A 20098-nucleotide genomic window follows, 5' to 3' on the forward strand; every position below is an offset into this window, starting at 1 on the left:
ACTAACACGGTTCTTGAATGGTTATATTTACATTTATGGCATTTAGCTGAATGGTTCACATCCTATATTTCAAACAGAACACATTTTGTTGTTTTAGGTAAATGCAAATCGCACACTGAAGGTGATCTCCAGGGATCAGTCCTTGGGCCTCTCTTTGGTCAGATTATCCACAGGCATGGTCTCCACTTCCACCGCTATGCTGATGGCACTCAAATCTATATTAACACCAAGATAACACCGCCCTTCAACCTCCTCCTTTATTGTCTTGTATCCAAGATCAAGCAGTGGATGAGCAGAAACTTTCAAAAGTAAACTCTGACAAAACAGAACTTCTACTTATTGGCCCAAACTCCAAAATCTCAAATTTCTCCAATTATAAATTAAATCTGTACGTGCCGTGTCTTGATCAGTTCCTCATCCACGGTTAGGAGCCTCGGTGTACTTTATGGTAATCTTTCTCTTTTGAGCCCCAAGTCAAGTGACTGGTTAAAACGTCCTTTTCACCTCTGTAATATCGCTAGGCTTAGGCCAATGCTCTCTCCACACACACACACACACACACACACACACACACACACACACACACACACCCTGGTTCACACCTTCATCACCTCCCGTCTTCACGACTGTAACTCTCTTCACTGACGTCTGTCGTGTCCGTTGATGCAGGAAAGAAGAGACAGGATCCAGTGCGTTACCCTGTGGCCTTTTATTAATGCAGAGCTCTGGAGATGTCACTTCACAACGCAGTGCGAGTGAGATCTAAAGCATAACTTTGCAACAGACAGACTTATATTTCTCTCGCCTTGCACCACTTCTGCTTTGGTGTTTTTTCATCTCAGCCGTCACCTCTGTCTGATCGTCTCGTACACGTCTTCTTGCATAATCACACATATGCATGTCTAGGGCATTTCCTGTTATGTCTGGACATACAGTAATTATTTTATTAATTCAAGCATTAGTCCTATTCCATTCTGCGCATTATTCTCTATTAGTGTAAGCTTAGCATTCATTTAATTTATGAAACCCCACATGTCCCAAACACAACCATCCGCTCGCTTCAATATGTCCAAAACTCAGCCGTGACAATCCTCCTTCATATAAGGAAATCAGCCCACATCACTCTTAGTCTACATCAGCTACACAGGCTCCCCGTCCCTGAACACGTTCAGTATAAGATCCTCCTGCTTACATTCAAAGCACTGCACCTCCCTACCTAGCTGAACTACACCCGTACTGCTCCACCCGTACACTTCAGTCTTCTGATGCAGGTCTCCTCCCCATCCCCAAGTTTAGACTGGTGTCTGTAGGAGGCAGATCCTTTAGTGTCATGGCTCCAGAACTCTGGAACACTTTACCTCAATCTCTCCGTCTGTAGCGATTCTAGCAGGAACAGGCAAGAGGCAGAACGCAAATGCAGGAGGTGGTTTAATAAGCGAGGGTAACAAAACACGGAGGGCAAAATAAACGGAGGCAAGGGGGAAACACGGAGGGCAAAATAACACACACTGAGCAAATGAAAAGGCAAAGACGACCCTGACTTACCAAAATAACTGACAAACTAGACGACAAAACACAGGGCTAAAATAACCAGAACAATCGAGGATTAATCAGACGCAGGTGAACACAACAGGGAGAACCAAAACACGAACTAGACCTGAGGAACAGACGAGGGGCGGAGAAAACGAAACCAAGGAACGCGATAAGGAAGTGAAGTAAAACAACGACACGACAGGGAAATCACGTGAAACAGTGACACCATCTCTGAGCTTCACTTTCCTCTTTCAAAACTCAGCTTCAGACTCACCTCTTCTCTGAACACCTCTCATAACTTCTCTTCCTATTCGTATTTGTTTATTAATGTGTTAAAGTCTTTTTTCTCTCTCCATTTTTGCATTTGTAAAGCGACCTTAAGTCTCTGAAAGGCACCATATAACCCTCTCTATGTTGGCAGACTACTGCTGGACACTGAAGAGGGACGTTCCTGAGGTCAGATAAAGACAGTCATACATTACACCTTTTAATTATACATTATCGATATTAGACGTACGTTTTTATATTATTTAAGTGTAATAGCAGACTCATTTATCAATACGTAATATAAATTAATGTCAGATACGTGATAGCAACTTCTAAAACAGGTTCGCATTCAGCATAAAAGTACTAAGGCGCACTTATTTTATAAACAGCAGAAGAGTTTGGCTTGTTTCCCTGCGTTACACAAACTCCTGACTGTAACTATCTCGACTGTGAAGGACGTTTATTGACACAACACGGTGGCACTCGCATGCAACATCTGCAGAGAACACGACTGAGCGACTAACATTAGACGAATAACACGTACACATTAACGTTACGGCCACAGAGACCGACATTAACACACACGTAGCAATAATGGCCGACGAGGACGCGCACCCTGACGGGTTTAAATAGACAGACAGACGTTCAACACTAAACCTGTACAGGTGTGTGGGGGGCGTGGTCACGAACACTACCCATGTGAGCCGCCCTACACGCGGCGGGCCGTACCACGTGACTCGTGGGGGCGGAGCCTTCCGTGATACTGACGAGTTCACGCGACATGGAGCAGAGCGACACGTGCGGATAATTACTCTGAACAGAGAATATGAAACATGGCGAAAATATGTCGAAGGGTGTTATTTCACTATTTATAACGCCGTACGTCACGTACGTGGCTGCGGAGATCCTTACTAGGCAGCGGTTTGACCTTCGCAGTTAAAATGCTTAATACATTCGCTTTGAGTCACTGGTACTTGGTGGAAATTACCTAAGGGGCAAATATGCCAATGCATTTACATTTAACTTTACATTTACGGCATTTAGCAGATGCTCTTATCCAGAGCGACTTACAAAAGTGCTTTGTCATTTACTCATAGAACATATCCAAGTACAGTACAGTAGGTTAGAATTAAACATACCAATGAACTAGAATACAGGGATGAATGCTGTGATACCTAGAAGTGCAAAATACGTAAGGTCGATCTTAAACAATGATAAGTGCTATAAACAATAAGTGCTAGAGTTTGTTAAACAACACAAACAATACCCTACAATAAATACTAAATTAGTAAGTCAGTATGGGAGCAGTGTCAGTTGTCCTTTAAATATTCTGCAAATAGATGGGTCTTTAGTCTGTGTTTGAAGACTGGCAAGGGACTCTGCTGTCCGGACAGCAGTGGGAGTTCATTCCACCATCTTGGAGCCAGAACAGAAAATAGTCTCGATGCTTGTCGTCCATGAGACCTGAAGCAAGGTATTTCAAGCCGAGCCGTAATTGAGGTTCGAAGTACTACCTCATGTATGAAGGTGCTGGTCCATTTTTGGCTTTGTAGGCAAGCATCAAGGTTTTAAATCTGATGTGTGCAGGTAGAGGGAGCCAATGAAGGGCGCGCAGCAGTGGAGTAACGTGTGAACAATGCGTGTAATCATTGATGCCCCCTTTTTTTTGTACATATACTGTATGTTATGATCACCTTGTAATAATGAGGTGTTAGTGAACAGTGCTGATCTGCATGTGTGTTTAGACAGATTTAGACAGGTTTAGACCGGTCTAGACAGGCTCAGACAGGTTTTTAACCTTGTGCGTTAAGGTCTTGGCTACAGCCTTAACGTTACGCACCGAGTCGCTGATTTTTGTACTGCTGTTTGAAATTCAAAAGAAACATATTTCGATTTGATTTTTCCCAAGCCGATTCAAGAACATATAGGAATTATAACGAGCGTTTAATCGTTGTTTGATTTAATGTTTAATTATTATATTACATATTATGAGAAATGTCACGAAAGCTAAGAGACTGGCTGCCTGACTTTCTGAAATTGTTTAAAATTTGAGTTTAGTCATTTAATTGTGTATAGTGTTATCAAAACTCGACATGGTTCGAGCCAAACTAACTGCAGGGGAACTGCTTCACTCTTTCCGTCTGGACCATGTTTGAGGTGCGGCGTTACCTGTGAAGTGTTTGGCCACATGATGGCAACAGAGTGTGCGCGCAAATATAAGAATATAATATGATAAGTATAATATCATAATATAATAAGAATATAAGTCCTTAGCGATATTTAATGTAAATATTTTTATTGTAATCAATAATTTTAGTTATTGTCGTGATTTTTCGTTGACAGATTACTGAATGTGAAGTATTTCGTTCAAAAAGACCCCCCCCCCCCCTTTGGTGTTACCCTAATTAAAATGTATTTCTGGCTGTTCGCGTCGGACAGGAGAACATTTGCAATATGCAATGTGAATGGAAAATTCAAGGGAAAAAAACTTTTGACAGAATGCTTTGTTCTGTCTTTTTAACTGTCTTTTTAAAATTTATGACCAGATATTAACATCATAGAAAGGATCCTCTGTGATGACTCTCAGACGTGCAAAATTTCAGTGCATGTGAAAAGTTACTGAAATGTAAAAATGCTAAATTGTATGAATAACACATACATTTTGGATTTAAGGAAGAATAACAAATGAGTTATTGCTCCACCTGTTAGTCCTCCTTGCTGGTTACATGACTTGCCATTTTGGACCTTTGAGCTAAGCTGTGAGAAACAGAGAGAGAGAACCAGCACAGAGAGAGAACCATGGGGTGGTAGCGCTGATCCCAGCAGTGCAGGGTGGTAGCGCTGATCCCAGCAGTGCACATCCATACAGGGCCAAGCCAAGGAAGGCAATCGACCTAAGATCTACTTTGGAATATGAGGGAAACCGGAGTACCCATATCAGTGACTTTTAAATTCAGTGACAGCCCCAGTCCTGGAAAACGCCACACTTTCAGTTGCATAAACACATCCTGATCATTCTTCTTGTGGGGAACCTTGAACCAGTGGAGTCAGTTGTGATAAAACCAATGGGAAAATCGCAAGACCGGTTTGATATTATAATATAAAACATTTCATACACAATGAAATGCAAATAAAAGCGATGTATAAAAAACAGTGGAATCAAATAGAAAATTGTAATTGGGAAGGGTCTTGCCCATGACATGGTTTCAAGGAGAATAAATTATTGATGAAGCAGTGGGAGCTCAGAGGTGGAGGTACTTGAGTTGTAATCAGAAGGTTGCTGCTTCAAGTTCCACCACTGCCAGGTTTCCACTGTTGGGCCCCTGAACAAAACCCTTAACCCTGAATTACTCAAGTTGTGTTCAGTCAGAATTGTAAGTCACTTTGGATAAAAGCGTCAGCTAAATGCCGTAAATGTCACTGATGGATGTGGAGAGGCTGGTATGGCTCTGGAATTCTGAGCTGTACGAGTGGCCTTCAACATCTCTCCTCTATGTCACTTCCTGTAGAGTTCCGTTACAGGTCCAGTTCAGCATCATGGATCCAAGTAATTGGGTCACACTGGGCAACAAAATTGGAGACCCTGTATTGTGTTTTAGAATTCGAATGTTTTTAGGAAAAAATGTTTTTTAATCACATTTTGTTTTTAAGTGTGTGGATTTTACATATATATTCATAGATATTCATAGTTATTACATTTAAATTGTGTACAACTGTACATTTAACGCATGATTATTTTTGCCTTTTTTTTGCCTAGCCTCAGGAACATCCCTCTTCATTGTCCAGCAGTAGTCTGCCCACACAGAGGAGAGCCACATTCCTGGGTTTGTTTTTGTTTTTTTTGGATCAGAGGTCTTTTTAATAATAATAATAGTGTTAATAACAGTAATTATAGTGTCATAAGAGTAATAATAGTGGTAATAACAGTAAGTATAGTGTCATAAGAGTAATAATAGTGTTAATAACAGTAATTATAGTGTCATAAGAGTAATAATATTGGTAATAACAGTAAGTATAGTGTCAAGAGTAATAATATTGGTAATAACAGTAAGTATAGTGTCATTAGAGTAATAATAGTAATAACAGTAAGTATAGTGTCATAAGAGTAATAATAGTGGTAATAACAGTAAGTATAGTGTCATAAGAGTAATAATAGGGGTAATAACAGTAAGTATAGTGTCATAAGAGTAATAATGGGGTAATAACAGTAATTATAGTGTCATAAGAGTAATAATAGTGGTAATAATAGTAAGTATAGTGTCATAAGAGTAATAATAGTGTTAATAACAGTAATTATAGTGTCATAAGAGTAATAATATTGGTAATAACAGTAAGTATAGTGTCATAAGAGTAATAATATTGGTAATAACAGTAAGTATAGTGTCATAAGAGTAATAATAGTGGTAATAACAGTAAGTATAGTGTCATAAGAGTAATAATATTGGTAATAACAGTAAGTATAGTGTCATAAGAGTAATAATATTGGTAATAACAGTAAGTATAGTGTCATAAGAGTAATAATAGGGGTAATAACAGTAATTATAGTGTCATAAGAGTAATAATAGTGGTAATAACAGTAATTATAGTGTCATAAGAGTAATAATATGGTAATAACAGTACGTATAGTGTCATAAGAGTAATAGTGGTAATAACAGTAAGTATAGTGTCATAAGAGTAATAATAGGGGTAATAACTAATTATAGTGTCATAAGAGTAATAATAGTGATAATAACAGTAATTATAGTGTCAAGAGTAATAATAGGGGTAATAACAGTAATTATAGTGTCATAAGAGTAATAATAGTGATAATAACTAATTATAGTGTCATAAGAGTAATAATAGTGATAATAACAGTAATTATAGTGTCATAAGAGTAATAATAGAGGTAATAACAGTAATTATAGTGTCATAAGAGTAATAATAGGGGTAATAACAGTAATTATAGTGTCATAAGAGTAATAATAGTGGTAATAACAGTAATTATAGTGTCAAGAGTAATAATAGGAGTAATAACAGTAATTATAGTGTCATAAGAGTAATAATAATAATGATAATAACAGTAATTATAGTGTCATAAGAGTAATAATAGAGGTAATAACAGTAATTATAGTGTCATAAGAGTAATAATAGGGGTAATAACAGTAATTATAGTGTCATAAGAGTAATAATAGTGGTAATAACAGTAATTATAGTGTCATGAGAGTAATAATAGGAGTAATAACAGTAATTATAGTGTCATAAGAGTAATAATAATAATGGTAATAACAGTAATTATAGTGTCATAAGAGTAATAATAGGGGTAATAACAGTAATTAAAGTAAAATAGTATATTAGATCTTTAACCCAGTGATTAAATGTAGGTGGGGATTTATCTTTCCATTTCAGCAGCACAAGTCATCTTGCCAGAAGGGTTGCAAAAGCTATCGTAGCTTTGGCTGAAGTATTTATAAGAACATCCTGTGATATCACTCCAAAAATTGCCACCAGTGGAGAGGGTTCAATTGAGCTTTCCAGAACTCCTGAGAGGAAAGTGAATATTGACTCCCAAAAGAAAGCCAATTTGCTGCATGACCAGAGCGTGTGTGAGAGGTGAATTTTTTTTCCCTGCACCTGTCACACACTGCCTCAATATTTGGTGAAATGTTTGCGAGTTTTACTTTGGACCAGTGTGGACAGTAGACAATCCTGAACTGCAGATTGAATAGGAAATGTGTTCTGTGTAAGATACCTTCCCATGATTCCCAGATATGTGCATATTTACATCCTCCTCCCGCTGTTGTTTTAATACCTCTCCAGATTTTGAGTTAACTATAGAATATACTCTGCCAATTATATTTAGAGAGCTCAGGCTGATTTTGAGAGCAACATCCAGAGGAGATTTAGATGGTGAGGTGGGAAATTGAAAGTAATCTGATGAAATGACAGAGCTGTAAATACCTCGATCCAGTATAACAGTGACTGTATATTACAGGCCCAGTAATACTGAAGATTTGGCAGTGATGGACCACCATGTCACCAGTATCTTTGCAGAATTCCTTTATGAATTTTTTATTCCATATGAACGCAATAATCAATGTGCATAAAAAAGGATTTTGTTAGAAATCACACGTGCACACACACGCGCACACACACATGCGCACACACACACAGATACACACAGACACACACACGCGCATACACACACACGTGCACACACGCGTGTGCACACACACACACACACACACACACATGCCCACACACACACACAGACACAGACACACACACGTGCATACACACACACACGCACAACACATATGCACCCACACACACACACACACACACACACACACACACACACACACACACACACATATAGCAGGGAGAGGTTCCTGGTGTTTATAACACCCAGACCCCTAGATATTTAAACTTCTTGGTATTCACTTTGAACAGAAACTGACTCCGTGCAGCTGACTGGATCACCTGACATATGGCCAAGAGTTCACGTTTCTCTAGGTTAACTTTGTATCCAGATACTTTACCAAAGCTGTTCAGTATGTTAAGTAGCCTTGGTAGGCTAACTAAAGGTTCTGACAGGTGCAAAAGTTCGCCCCTTTGTATGCCTCTAATCATGGTCTCATTATGCATAAAGCAGCCAGTGGTAAGACAAACAGAAGAGGTAACAGAGGACACCCCTGCCTCGTGCCACGGTCCAAAGTGAAAAAAGAAGATAAAGTGTTATTTGTATGAATTGCTGCCATTGGTGAAGCACAAAGAACTTCAATCCATCTCACAAATTTTGGACCAAGACCAAATTTTCTCAGTGTTTGAAGGAGATAATCCCACTTCACTTAATCAAATGCCTTCTCAGCATCTATTGAAAGTAATAGCTCAGAGACATCAGACTCATCCCTACGTGATTCTGAAGTATAAGTAAAAGTTATTCCATGAGTGATCCACCCAATTAATCAGTTATTTCTGCTGTAGACTGACTTGCTGTCTTTTGGTGTAACTGATGTGCAAGAATACATCCTGTCTTTTCACCATGTTCAAATATTTTATACTGAATTTTATTAGTCACATTTTCAGCTGGTTTCATAGATAACAGATTATATTTTGTTTGCATAAGTAGTCACTGTTCATACAGATCTGGAGATGGAGACTCTGCCATAAGCCTATCCAGTCTGAAAATATCATCTGTTAGTTTTTCAAGGTGTTTTATTAGATTTTTCCTAGTGAAGGAGGAGTTGAATATTATCTGTCCTCTTAAATATGCCTTCACTGATTCCCAAATAGTTAAAGGGGACATTTCTATGGTATGACTGGATATCACAATGGCGTGATATTCACAGTCAGTAACCAAGGGTAGAAGTTTTTTTATCCAAGAAAAAGTATTCTATATGAGAGTATGTTCTATGAACATGTGAGATAAAATGCTAGTTCCTTGATATAGGGTTACAGAACCCCCAATCATCAGTCATGCCATATGTGTCAAGAAAATGTTTGACTGAATTAGCTGATCTAGAAAGGGCAAGATGGACAGGTGAGCTTCGATCCAAAGATCACAGCATGTAGTGATGCTGTCATGTCCCCCCGCCCCAAAATAAGATGATGTGTATCCATATTGGGTAGTCGTGAAAAGATATTTGTGAAAAAAAAAACATGATCCCAGTTTTGCGCATAGACATTAGCAAGAATGTCTGGAGTATTGTACAGTCTGCCTGTTACTAGAACATGTTGGATCGACGTTCACACTTGACATAACAAAAGGAAGCAGTTTGTTAATGCGTATTGCTGTTCCTCTTGATTTAGAGTTAAAAGTGGAGTGGTATAACTGACCCACCCACCTCTCAATCTGCAGTGATCATGTGTGCGCAGAGGTGTTTCCTGTAGAAAGGCAATTGCTATCCCAAGCTGTTTCAAGTGGAATTGTACTTTACTACATTTTACTGGATGGTTTAAAGATTTTACATTCCAGCTCACATATTTTACCTGGCAGCCTGCATGTCTGTGGATGTACATTAACCATATAAGGTCACTGAATAAACCAAGATACACTTACATTTAAAGAGAGCAGACCACAGTGTAGCAAAGATATGAATCTTCATTAGCTCAGCATGGCACAAAGAAACAGAAATCCTTATGTTAGGTACAGTTAGTTCCCAACCCATATCACCCAGCAGAACAAGGTGACCTATAAACCCTATGTAGCAATATCCACACATTAAAGTGCTTATAAGGAGAGCTAGTTCAACAGGTTGTTCCACTGTATACACTGAATTATGAGAGAAATAAGAAGAATGTCACATGAGAACAAAACAAATATAGTTACAAAGTTGAAGCACAAAACAAACTGAGATGTAGAATATTGATCAAAAACATCTTTCTCAAACTTGAGCTCTGTCTTAAAAGGTCAACTCCAAAAGCAATCATTCACCAATCTATCTATAAAGTAGTGTATTCCAGTATCATAATTTAGGTTCAGGGACGGATCAAACTTATAGTACTGGTTCTGTCTAAACGATATTGGACTTCACATAGGCCATTACTTCCAATAGGTCCAGAAACTCTTTTTCACTGTATGTGATGTGAAGCCTAGCTGGATAGAAGATGCCAAAATGAACATCATCGCATCTGCAAATCAGATTCTTGATTTCAGTATTTGCGGATCGGGCACGCGCCACGCTGGGAGGGTAATCCGGAAATATGGAAATCCTCCCCACAATATTGCAGGCGGCCAGATCCTCTGGCTCTGTGTAAAATCTCCACGCAGTCCTGATGACATTGTAGCTTGGCCACCTGGCTGCCTTGGCTGAAGGCAGTGATGTCACCGATCCACAATAACGTCCCTCTCCACGTGCAGGGCTTCTTTCAACAACTTCGAAATGGAGACAGGAGATCTTGAGCCCAGACTCTGCAACATTTAATATTTAATATTCAACCCCCTCATTTGTCCTTCTATATCAAGACATTTTTCTTGCAGTTGGGCTCCTTCTAGTCATTTCCAAGTTGGAGATATCATCTGAGCCTGTGGAAAGGCTGTGCTCCAAATTGCTAAGGTTTTTTTTTTCATAGCTTCCACATCAGTATGAAGCAGAGCAGTACCACTAATCACTGCCTGCTTCACAGCTTGAATCTCAGACTTAATATCATCAAATTTGTCAATGAAGGCAAATTTAAGAGTCTTTAACTCTGACCACAATAACGAAATTATATCTTCTTTCAAATCTGAGAGAATCTCTGCCTTCACATCTGCCTTCTCCATCTCTGAGGGCGTTGAGTGACTCTTGCCAATAGTGCTGGGCCTGTCAGCAATGTTCTTGCACATGTAAGTACTGAGAGCAAACTTATGGCCAGATAGTGGAAGCTGAGCACTGCAGGTAGGGAGATCTCCAGGTGCATGCTTATGGATGAGTGATGTTCTCAGTCTTCACTGCATCAACCTCGAGAGTGATTTGTCATCTCTACAGCTGCCACCATCTGTCAGCTAACGTGTGATTGGTGGGGAAGAGTTCAGGTACCCATGTGCATGCTGGGAAGGACACCTATAGTCTTGCAGTGGTGTGGTGGTATCCCCACTTCAGCCCTGGACGGTTTTAACAGCTAATGTTGTGCTAGCTGTATGCTGGGGGTTTGTAGGCGGGTCAGTGCCAGTGAAACATCACCTGATAGGCCAAGGTGTGTTGACAGGGCAGTTTTATGAGCTCCCAGCATGTGGGTATAAATTTATTTGAAGACATTCTTGTCTCTGGTTGGGAAATTCATATTATGTGAGGTTTAGGCCCTGTAAGCTTTACCGCATGATTAAAATAGCTGTGGATAATGTCAGGGGAGCTCTCCCTCCTCAGAAGCCCTTTTTATACCTTTTTATAGTATTTAGCAGACACTTTTATCCAAAGCAATTTACAATCGTGACTGAGTACCATTCAAGTAATTGAGAGTTAAGAGCCTTGCTCAGGGGCCCAACAGTGGTAACTTGGCAAAGGGGGGGTTAAACTAACAGCTTTTCTGATTGCTAGTCACTGCTACCATAAGTGTAATCATTCACTCTTTTCTGTCTTCATCTCTCTCTTTCTCATTTCTTTTCTCTCTCTCACCCCCATGCTCTCTAACTGTGTAATTATTTTTTTTTATACAGTTACTACAAGTGAAACTTAATTACTGTGACTCTCAACAGCACTGAAGTAAAGTACTTTTACATAGGTAAAGTCTGCATGGGTCTTATAATCACTGAGGATGTGGATGTGTGTTTCTGTTTTTCATTCTGTGGTGGTCTGACAATGTGACTTTTCCAGTAATGCCATCAACAGGCAAGACCAGGCTCCTGTATCTCTGATTTGGAGAGATCTATATACTCAAAACTCTTAGTTGAAATATTATATTAAATACTATATTTTATACAAGTTTTTTATTTTATTTTTTCCCAAATACAAGTATTTCAAATGACTGGAACAAAGCTGAAAAGAATGGCATAAAAACTGGACTCTCTTGCAGTGAAGTTAACACCAAAAGTTCCAGTAAATTAAGTTTCAGTAAGTGAAACACTAAATGCCAGCTGGCCTGATCACCCCAGCAGAGCTACAGGACGACTCTGTCAGTGGCATGAAACATCATAAACTCAGAGTTTGATGTGAGCCGAACATCACAGTCCCCGAGCTTAGTGAAAAGATGGAAACAACACTGGCTGACCACACGACAGTGAAGTGGATTATTGTGCACGCTGGCAAGAATGGCACAAGAAATCAGAAAGCAGAGTTATTAAAAAGGGACTTTAATAATCAGAGTGCCTCTCCCTGCATGGAGAACAAATATATTCTCTTGGCTACACAACAGTTGTGGCTTTCTTGCTGCACAGATTTCCACCCCCGTTAGCGGTGATGCATTGGCACGAAGATCCAAGGACTCCCTTTGCATCAGCGGAGCCACAGCATGTTCCGCCCCACCATGTGCGCCTGGACAGCGTTGCAGACTTTGGATCAGAGCCACACTGATGACCAAGCTTATCATCTTCCAGGGACACCACAACCCTGCAGTACCCTCCTCGCCACTCACCCCACCTGAACCCCCCAGTTGCAGTAGAGAAGCTGGTAGCAGCTGAGACAAGGCTGTCACATTCCCCGGCAGCCAGCCCTCAGGTACAGCATAAAATCAGCTCCTCCTCCCAGACTAAGAAGCGTCAAGCTCCTGCACCGCCTGTAGGTCACAGTAGAAAGAGACCAGTAGAAAGAGACCACCGCAAAGAAAGATACCAGATGGCGGGTCAAGAGGCTTTAATGAAAGCCGCGTCCATGCAAGGACATTTACTTGGTAAACATCAGCAGCTACTGGAGGGATTCACTCAAATGGCAGAGCTCAGGAGGTGTATGAGAGATCTTACCTCTCAACTTCAGCCATGGTCATGTCTCCTCAGTGGGATCCTCTCTCAGCTTCGCCGGCTCCTCCTGTCAGTAACTTTCCTGCTTTGCCTGGACATAAGATGAACAAATATGATGACTCCCCAGATAAATGTCGCAGATTTTTGCTGCAAGGTTTTCTTTTTATTTTAGCAGCAGTGTTTCTTCTTCCAGCCAGGCTCAGAGAGCTTTTCTTATGTCTTGACTTATGGACAAAGACCCTTATTGGACAACTGTGGTATGGAACACTGTACAGACATCATCTTTTGAGGATTTTTTAGTCCATTTCAAAGCAGTGTTTGACCATCCCTATGAGGGTAGAGCTTGTGGTGAGATGCTTCCCAAATTCCACCAGCTCTGTCTTGGATTATACCCAGGCGCTCCAGACTACAGCGTCTTGGATTGGTTGGAATGAAGTAGCCTTGCATGTCAGAGCTGATGCAATGTGAATCCTCTCACCTTACTGCTGAGGAGAGAAGACAATGTACTGTGGAGCTACGGGACACGTTCTTAGAGAGTGCCGAGTCAGACCACACAGATTCTCTGCACCAACCCCTGGAAAATGCATGAGATCCTTTCCACATGCTAATGTGCTGAGTATTCTCACAAAGAAGTTGGTTTCCAAATCATCTGTCATTCCCATCTTGGTTGGCTTTCAGTTCCTTTCTTCTGTATTTACAGCCTTGATCGATTCTAGAGCAGAAGAGAATTTCACAAACACCCGACTGATCAATGAACGGGATCCCTGTGGAGCCTCTTCAATGTAGCCTGCACCTAGCTGGTCTGGATGGAGCCCCAGTAGGGGTTGGTTCTATAACCCTTTGCACGAAGCCTCACTACCACCACCGTTCATTAAGAGCTTTATTTATTTTATTCCTTCCTTGTAATAGAGGCTTCTGCATTCCCCATTCTTCTAGAACTGCCATGATTGGAAGAACTCGACCCTCTGATATTGTGGCCCAAAAACGAAATTGTTCACTGGTCCCCCGACTGTTTCAAGAATTGTCTAAAGCTCACCACTGCTCATATTTGCTCTACCATCATAGAAAGCCCAGTGGGTAATCAGGTCTCTTCCTTTCCCAGTGAATACCAGGACCTTTCTGCTGTTTTTTGCAAGGAGAGAGCCACCCAACTGTGCTTATGAATGCTTTAGAGCTGTTAGAGAGGGCCACATTACCCAAAGCATGCATCTACCTTTAACTCAGGAGAAGGAAAGAGCTATGGAGTCCTACATCAAGGAGGCCTTGGAACAGAGTTCATACAGCCATCCACTTGCCATATAGAATCAGGCTTGGAAATGGTACAGAATTCCCTCATTAGTTCCATTACATGGCATCACTCCTTTTGAATGTATTTTGGGCTACCAAGACCCCCATAATCCCATGGACTTCAGTCATCACAAACATCCCAGTGAAACAGTGTGGGAGGAGAAACATCAGTGCATGGAGAAGGTATTGCAAAGCAATAAGGAGCTTGCTGATCAGCACAGAAGAGAGACCCCAGTATACCAACCTGGGGATTGTGTGTGGATGTCTTCTTGGGATTTCTGATGTACTGGTTTCTGCCATAAACTGAGCCCTAAATACATCACTCTGTTCATAATCCTCAGAGGTGTCAATGACATTACTAACCACTTATGGTGATACCCCACCTCCACCAATCGAGTGTGACGAGACCCCTGTATACGTTGTGTGCCACATCTTAGACTTCAGGAGGAAGAGGAGGTCTCTTCAGTATCTGGTTGACTGAGAGGGGTGTGGCCCAGAGGAGTTGGGGGTGGGGGGTAATGACACGCTACCCTTTTCCCTGATTCACTACAACACAACCATAATTCTGACTACAGCCCACAGGAACACCACCCCAATCCTCATAATCCCACAGCTTCCTCAGGAATATTAACTTCAGATGTCCCTTATTCCATTGCCTGTTAATCATACTCGTCGTGATGTGTTGCTGCTGAATATCATAGTGCAAGCTTTTGGTTGATTCTGAAAAGTTACAGCAGGAAGGCTGAATGCAGGTGCCATAAAACAAAACCTCTAATTCACAAATAAATCTTTAAAGATTTCTTTGTTGCATGTTTACAGTACAATATTATGCAAAGCAAGAGAATCCTTTTTTTTCTATCTTATCAACAATAATATTACATAAAAACTGCAGTGGTGAAGCTTCTATTAAAAAGGAAAATCTGGAAGCACCTGTTTTAAGACCCATTTCAAATCTACCATTCATTGGGAAAATCAGTTATAAAATAATTTTTAAGCAGCATACTGGTTTTCTATCCTCAAATAGCTATCTAGACAAATTTCAGTGAAGACTGTGGCCTACTCATAGTACTGAGATTACTCTAATTAAGGTAATTACTGACATCCTTCTAAATAAATCAATCTTCTATGCATGCACATATCTCCACAACTTTAGGGGCAAAGATTTGACAACACCGATCTGAGAATCTGAAAGGTCAGACATTTTTGCTCCTTTACCAACAAGCCAGCTGGTTCATTTTTGTAATGCTGGACTTGCTGTGATGCAGCCACCATGTTGAGCATGACAAACTTTCTTCTGGTCATCGTGTCTTTGTGATGGGTTCCTGCCTTAACTGTGAAAATGCCCTTATATGACCAAACATATTTGTGATGACACTTTGTTGGATTGTAGTGCTGCAGTTTATGGTACACACAGACTACTAACCTCCATCCATTTTAAGAATTTTTTCCCAGTATGCCACAAGGCCTCTGAAGACATTTTCTTTCCTGACTTTTCCTTCTTTGTGCAATGGACCCCTTAACCTGTGTGTGTGTGTTCTCCCACAGGGAGAAGCTGAGAAGCAGAGACTTAATAAGTCAGAACCGTATGTGTTCAGTCATTTGCATGATGGTGGGCAGAGATTTCTCAGGTGAAGGCAAATCTTCCAGATGGCTTGATGGCTCAGAGACTCTCAAATGAGTCTTTCACCTGGATGTCAGCAGGGTTTGTATTAACCCCTGACTGTGACATAGGCAATATCCTGTCTCTGCATCACCTTCTCCACTCCTACCCAAAACCAGACCAGATGCACCAAAACACACACACACACACACACACACACACACACACACACACACACATACAGAACATACAGCAACTTCTGAAATTGATACAATTCCATATTACAGGTAGTTGTATTCATCTAGCCTTTACCTATTTGCTAATGGGCTGAATTATCTGTCCTAAGATCTGGAATTCTGAAAACCTGAAGTTGAAAAGTATTTGTAGTACTATATAAATTCAAACATCTCCGAACACACATATTTAGGGGTCCAAGCACTGCAGGTGTTGTAACCCTGCTGGGTTTGTTAAGGCTTTTTCTTATTCTGATTCCTCGCTGTAACAAATATCCCAGACCAGACTGAAATTCCTACTGACATGAAACTTAGGTAGTATTCCCTGGCATTGCTCAGATGCACAATGCTACACATATATAGCACTAATCATGGCAGCACAGGAACAAGCTCTGAACAAAAAATGAATAGAGGCTGGGATCTACCACACCAGGCATGATCCAAGATGCAGGCTGTGCAAAGACACCCCTGAGACAATCCAGCACATAACAGCAGGAGTCAATATGCTAGAAGGCAGAGAGTACATGGAATAAGCAAGTGGCTGGAACGACTCTGCTGAGTACGGGCTGGAAGTTCCAAGTTCCAAGGTCAAAGCAGGACATACGACCGAAGGTGGTGGAGAATGACTGTGCCAAGATCCTGTGCAACTTCCAAATCCAGACTGACAAAATGGTAATGACTAAACAACCAGACATAGCAATGATGCCAAAGAATAGAAGAGGGTTGTAGTGACAGATGAAATTGTAGTAAAGTGCTTCTGAATTAGTAGAAGGCAGAGCCAGTTTATATATGAAAGTATATAAAAGTAGATGTTTAAATCAGAGCATTCATTCCATGGAGTTATAAAGTTCTAACAGTGTAGATCAATTGTTTTTCTTCGGGTTTGCTTATTTCATTGCTGCCATAGCAACAACTGGCATTGCAAACAGATGTGTCATTAGTGCAGTGTCCATTAGTATTAAAATGCTGGACACTGGAACGCTGGAACGTGTAATGTCCATTGAAAAAAGAAAGGGGTTGGCAGGTAGTGTTTGTTCTTTCAGACACTCAAAGCTTTGTAAAAAGAGATGCGTGTGAAGTGCCTTTAACATACGTAGGTAATTCCAGCAGAACACCTCCCTGATTCTGCAGGGAATCTTACTGTAGCCCTTTCCGCCTTCCCCCTAAAGTTCATGAGGACAATAATCCTGGACGTCCTGTTGTATCTGCTTGTTCCTGCCCAGCATAAATAATATCCCAGTTTCTGGATGACATTTTTCAACCAGTTGTTCAGTCCTTACTTACATGTGTTAATTACTCCTCACACATTCTACAAATCCCGGAACGCCTGAAAGAACAAACGCTACCTAATTCTTTGCTTTTTCCCGTGGACGTTAAAGGTGTGTACACAGTCATCCCTAATGAAGATGGTTTGAGAGCTTTAAAACATTTTTTTGATGCAAGACCTAAGAAAACTCCTCCCACAGATGTTCTCTTAATTCTGTCAGAGCTTGCGTTAACTCCGACTTGCTTCAGCTTTGACTCTACTCGGATAAATAGTATGGGGACCAAACCGGGACCATTCTATGCAAACCTCTTTGTTGGCTTCGTTTTTGAGCAATATACTGGACCTGTACTCTTACAATGTCTGAGAGACATTGGTGACATTTTTGGTAGTACTAAATGCACATTAGAAAACCTCCAACTGTTCATTTCTTCATTCTCTAAGTTCCACCCAACTCTGGAATATACATGGAGCACAGCATATCCTGGCAAGAAGAAGGTTCTAAAGTTTGCTAATTCTTGTTTAAATACAACCATCTGTTATAAACCTACAGACTCTCATTCCTATTTGCCGTACAATTCTTCACCTCCCGAGGCCTGTAAACACTCTGTCCCTCACTCACAGCTACTGAGACTTTTAAACGCATTTGCAGTGAGAATGAAAATGTCCTCCAGAAAATTATGGAAATGTATCTCCAACACTGTGTTGAATATCTCCAACACTGTGGGTTTCCTGAGAAAGTCGTAGATGATGTCTTAGCTCGTGTTTCACCTGTTCAGATAGTAAACATACTGACCTATAAACAATCTACTGTTAAGACTACAAGAATCCCCTTGGTGCTGACAAATAAAACAGTATCTGATATTATCTGAAACACTTCAGAATCCTCCACTAATCTCCTACAGATGAGACAAAAACATCAAAGACGTGCTTGTCAACAGTGAGATAAATGACCACTCAGATAATAACTGTGTACAGTAGCCTGCAACCACTCTAGATGTGCTACATATAAACATATTAATGCAGCCACTATAAATAACTGGCACTAGGGTCAACTGTGATCACCTCCTCAAGCATCACGGCAGGTGTTTATCTACTGTTACTATAAGAGATGTAATCAGCTTTATACTGGAGAAACCAAGAGAAGTCTTGCTGATGGGTTTTTAAACACTTTCAGACCATCAGAATTAAGGATTTATCATTTCCAGTGGCAAGACATTTAAATACTAATGGACACTGCACTAATGGCATATCTGATTGCATTGCCAGTTGTTGCTATGGCAGCAATGAATTTAGGAAACTCAAAGAAAAACAATTGATCTACACTGTTAGAACTTTATAACTCCATGGAATGAATGCTCTGATTTAAACATCTACTTTTATATACTTTCATATATAAACTGGCTCCACCTTCTACTAATTCAGAAGCACTTTACAACAATTTTGAATCTCTCTCTCTCTCTCTCTCTCTCTCTCTCTCTCTCTCTCTCTCTCTCTCTCTCTCTCTCTCTCTCTATATATATATATATATATATATATATATATATATATATGATTATGTGTGTGTGTGTGTGTGTGTGTGTGTGTGTGTGGGGTGTATATTTTATATGTATATTTGTGTATACTCTTTGTATGTTATTTTTGTATGGGTAATGCCACATGACTTCTAACAGGCATTTTAAGGAAAGCCATCATACCTACAAAACACCACCAACCCTGACTGGGTTATTGTACATGTCTGAAAATGTTATTGATTGTAATAACAGTGGATCTGGACTATCAAACCTATTTGGTACTGACAACATGGTATGGATCTGAACAAACTGACCTTTTCTTGCTATGTTGAGCTGAATGCTGTAACCAGGCATTAACTACTCAGACATGGTGACATATTGCTTCTTCTGAATGGCTGTGGAATGTTTCTTCAGAATGGGTGTGGAATTCTTCTTACAGTTTTGGTGAATATTGTCTATAATAATCTATTTCTTTCAGTTTCAAACAAATCCACAAGATCTTGGGATCACAAAATGTATCTCTGTGAGACAGACGTTACGTTTTGAATTGTTTTTGTAAACCTTAGACCTTTTGCAGTTTACTATTATAATATCGTTTAATATCATTGTATTTATTGTTTATATTTCAAACTAGTCCTAGGTGCTTCACTGACTTGCCACAAAATAATCTCAATGTATTGTTTTGATTCTCATATTGTCATGATATGGCCCCTCCCTCCTCCTCAAACATCTGTGTGTGTGTGTGTGTGTGTGTCTGTAGTGCCACGCCCTCTCGTGTCGTCCACCTGATCCTTGCTGTGTGTAATCATCTTGAGTGTGTGTGTGTATATGTCTCGTATGTTGTTGTGTGTTTGTCAGTGTTTGATGTAATATAGCATGTGTGCTAAGTGTAGGTGTTGTGTGTTATTAAAGCGTTTGTCTCAACGTGCCTCGTCCCAGCATCCTGCTTAAGCCTCGTCGTGTTACAGAAACACAGACCGACCAAGGATGCCTGGGAGAGGAAAACGGAAGAGAAAGAAGGGAGGTGGACGCCTCCCACAGCCGTACAGG

General features: G+C 40.4%; 1 long non-coding RNA gene across 1 annotated transcript; it reads right to left on the reverse strand.

Annotated features, from left to right (window-relative positions):
* Positions 1-621: 621 nt before the first annotated feature.
* Positions 622-1680, reverse strand: LOC118242019. The gene is made up of 3 exons (XR_004776503.1): positions 1546-1680; positions 1359-1383; positions 622-923 (listed from the first exon to the last, which is right to left on the reverse strand). It is a non-coding gene; the product is annotated as an uncharacterized LOC118242019 (long non-coding RNA).
* Between the last annotated feature and the right edge of the window lie 18418 nt (positions 1681-20098).

This window comes from Electrophorus electricus, chromosome 9 (genome assembly GCF_013358815.1).
Source record: "Electrophorus electricus isolate fEleEle1 chromosome 9, fEleEle1.pri, whole genome shotgun sequence".
NCBI lineage: Eukaryota > Metazoa > Chordata > Actinopteri > Gymnotiformes > Gymnotidae > Electrophorus > Electrophorus electricus.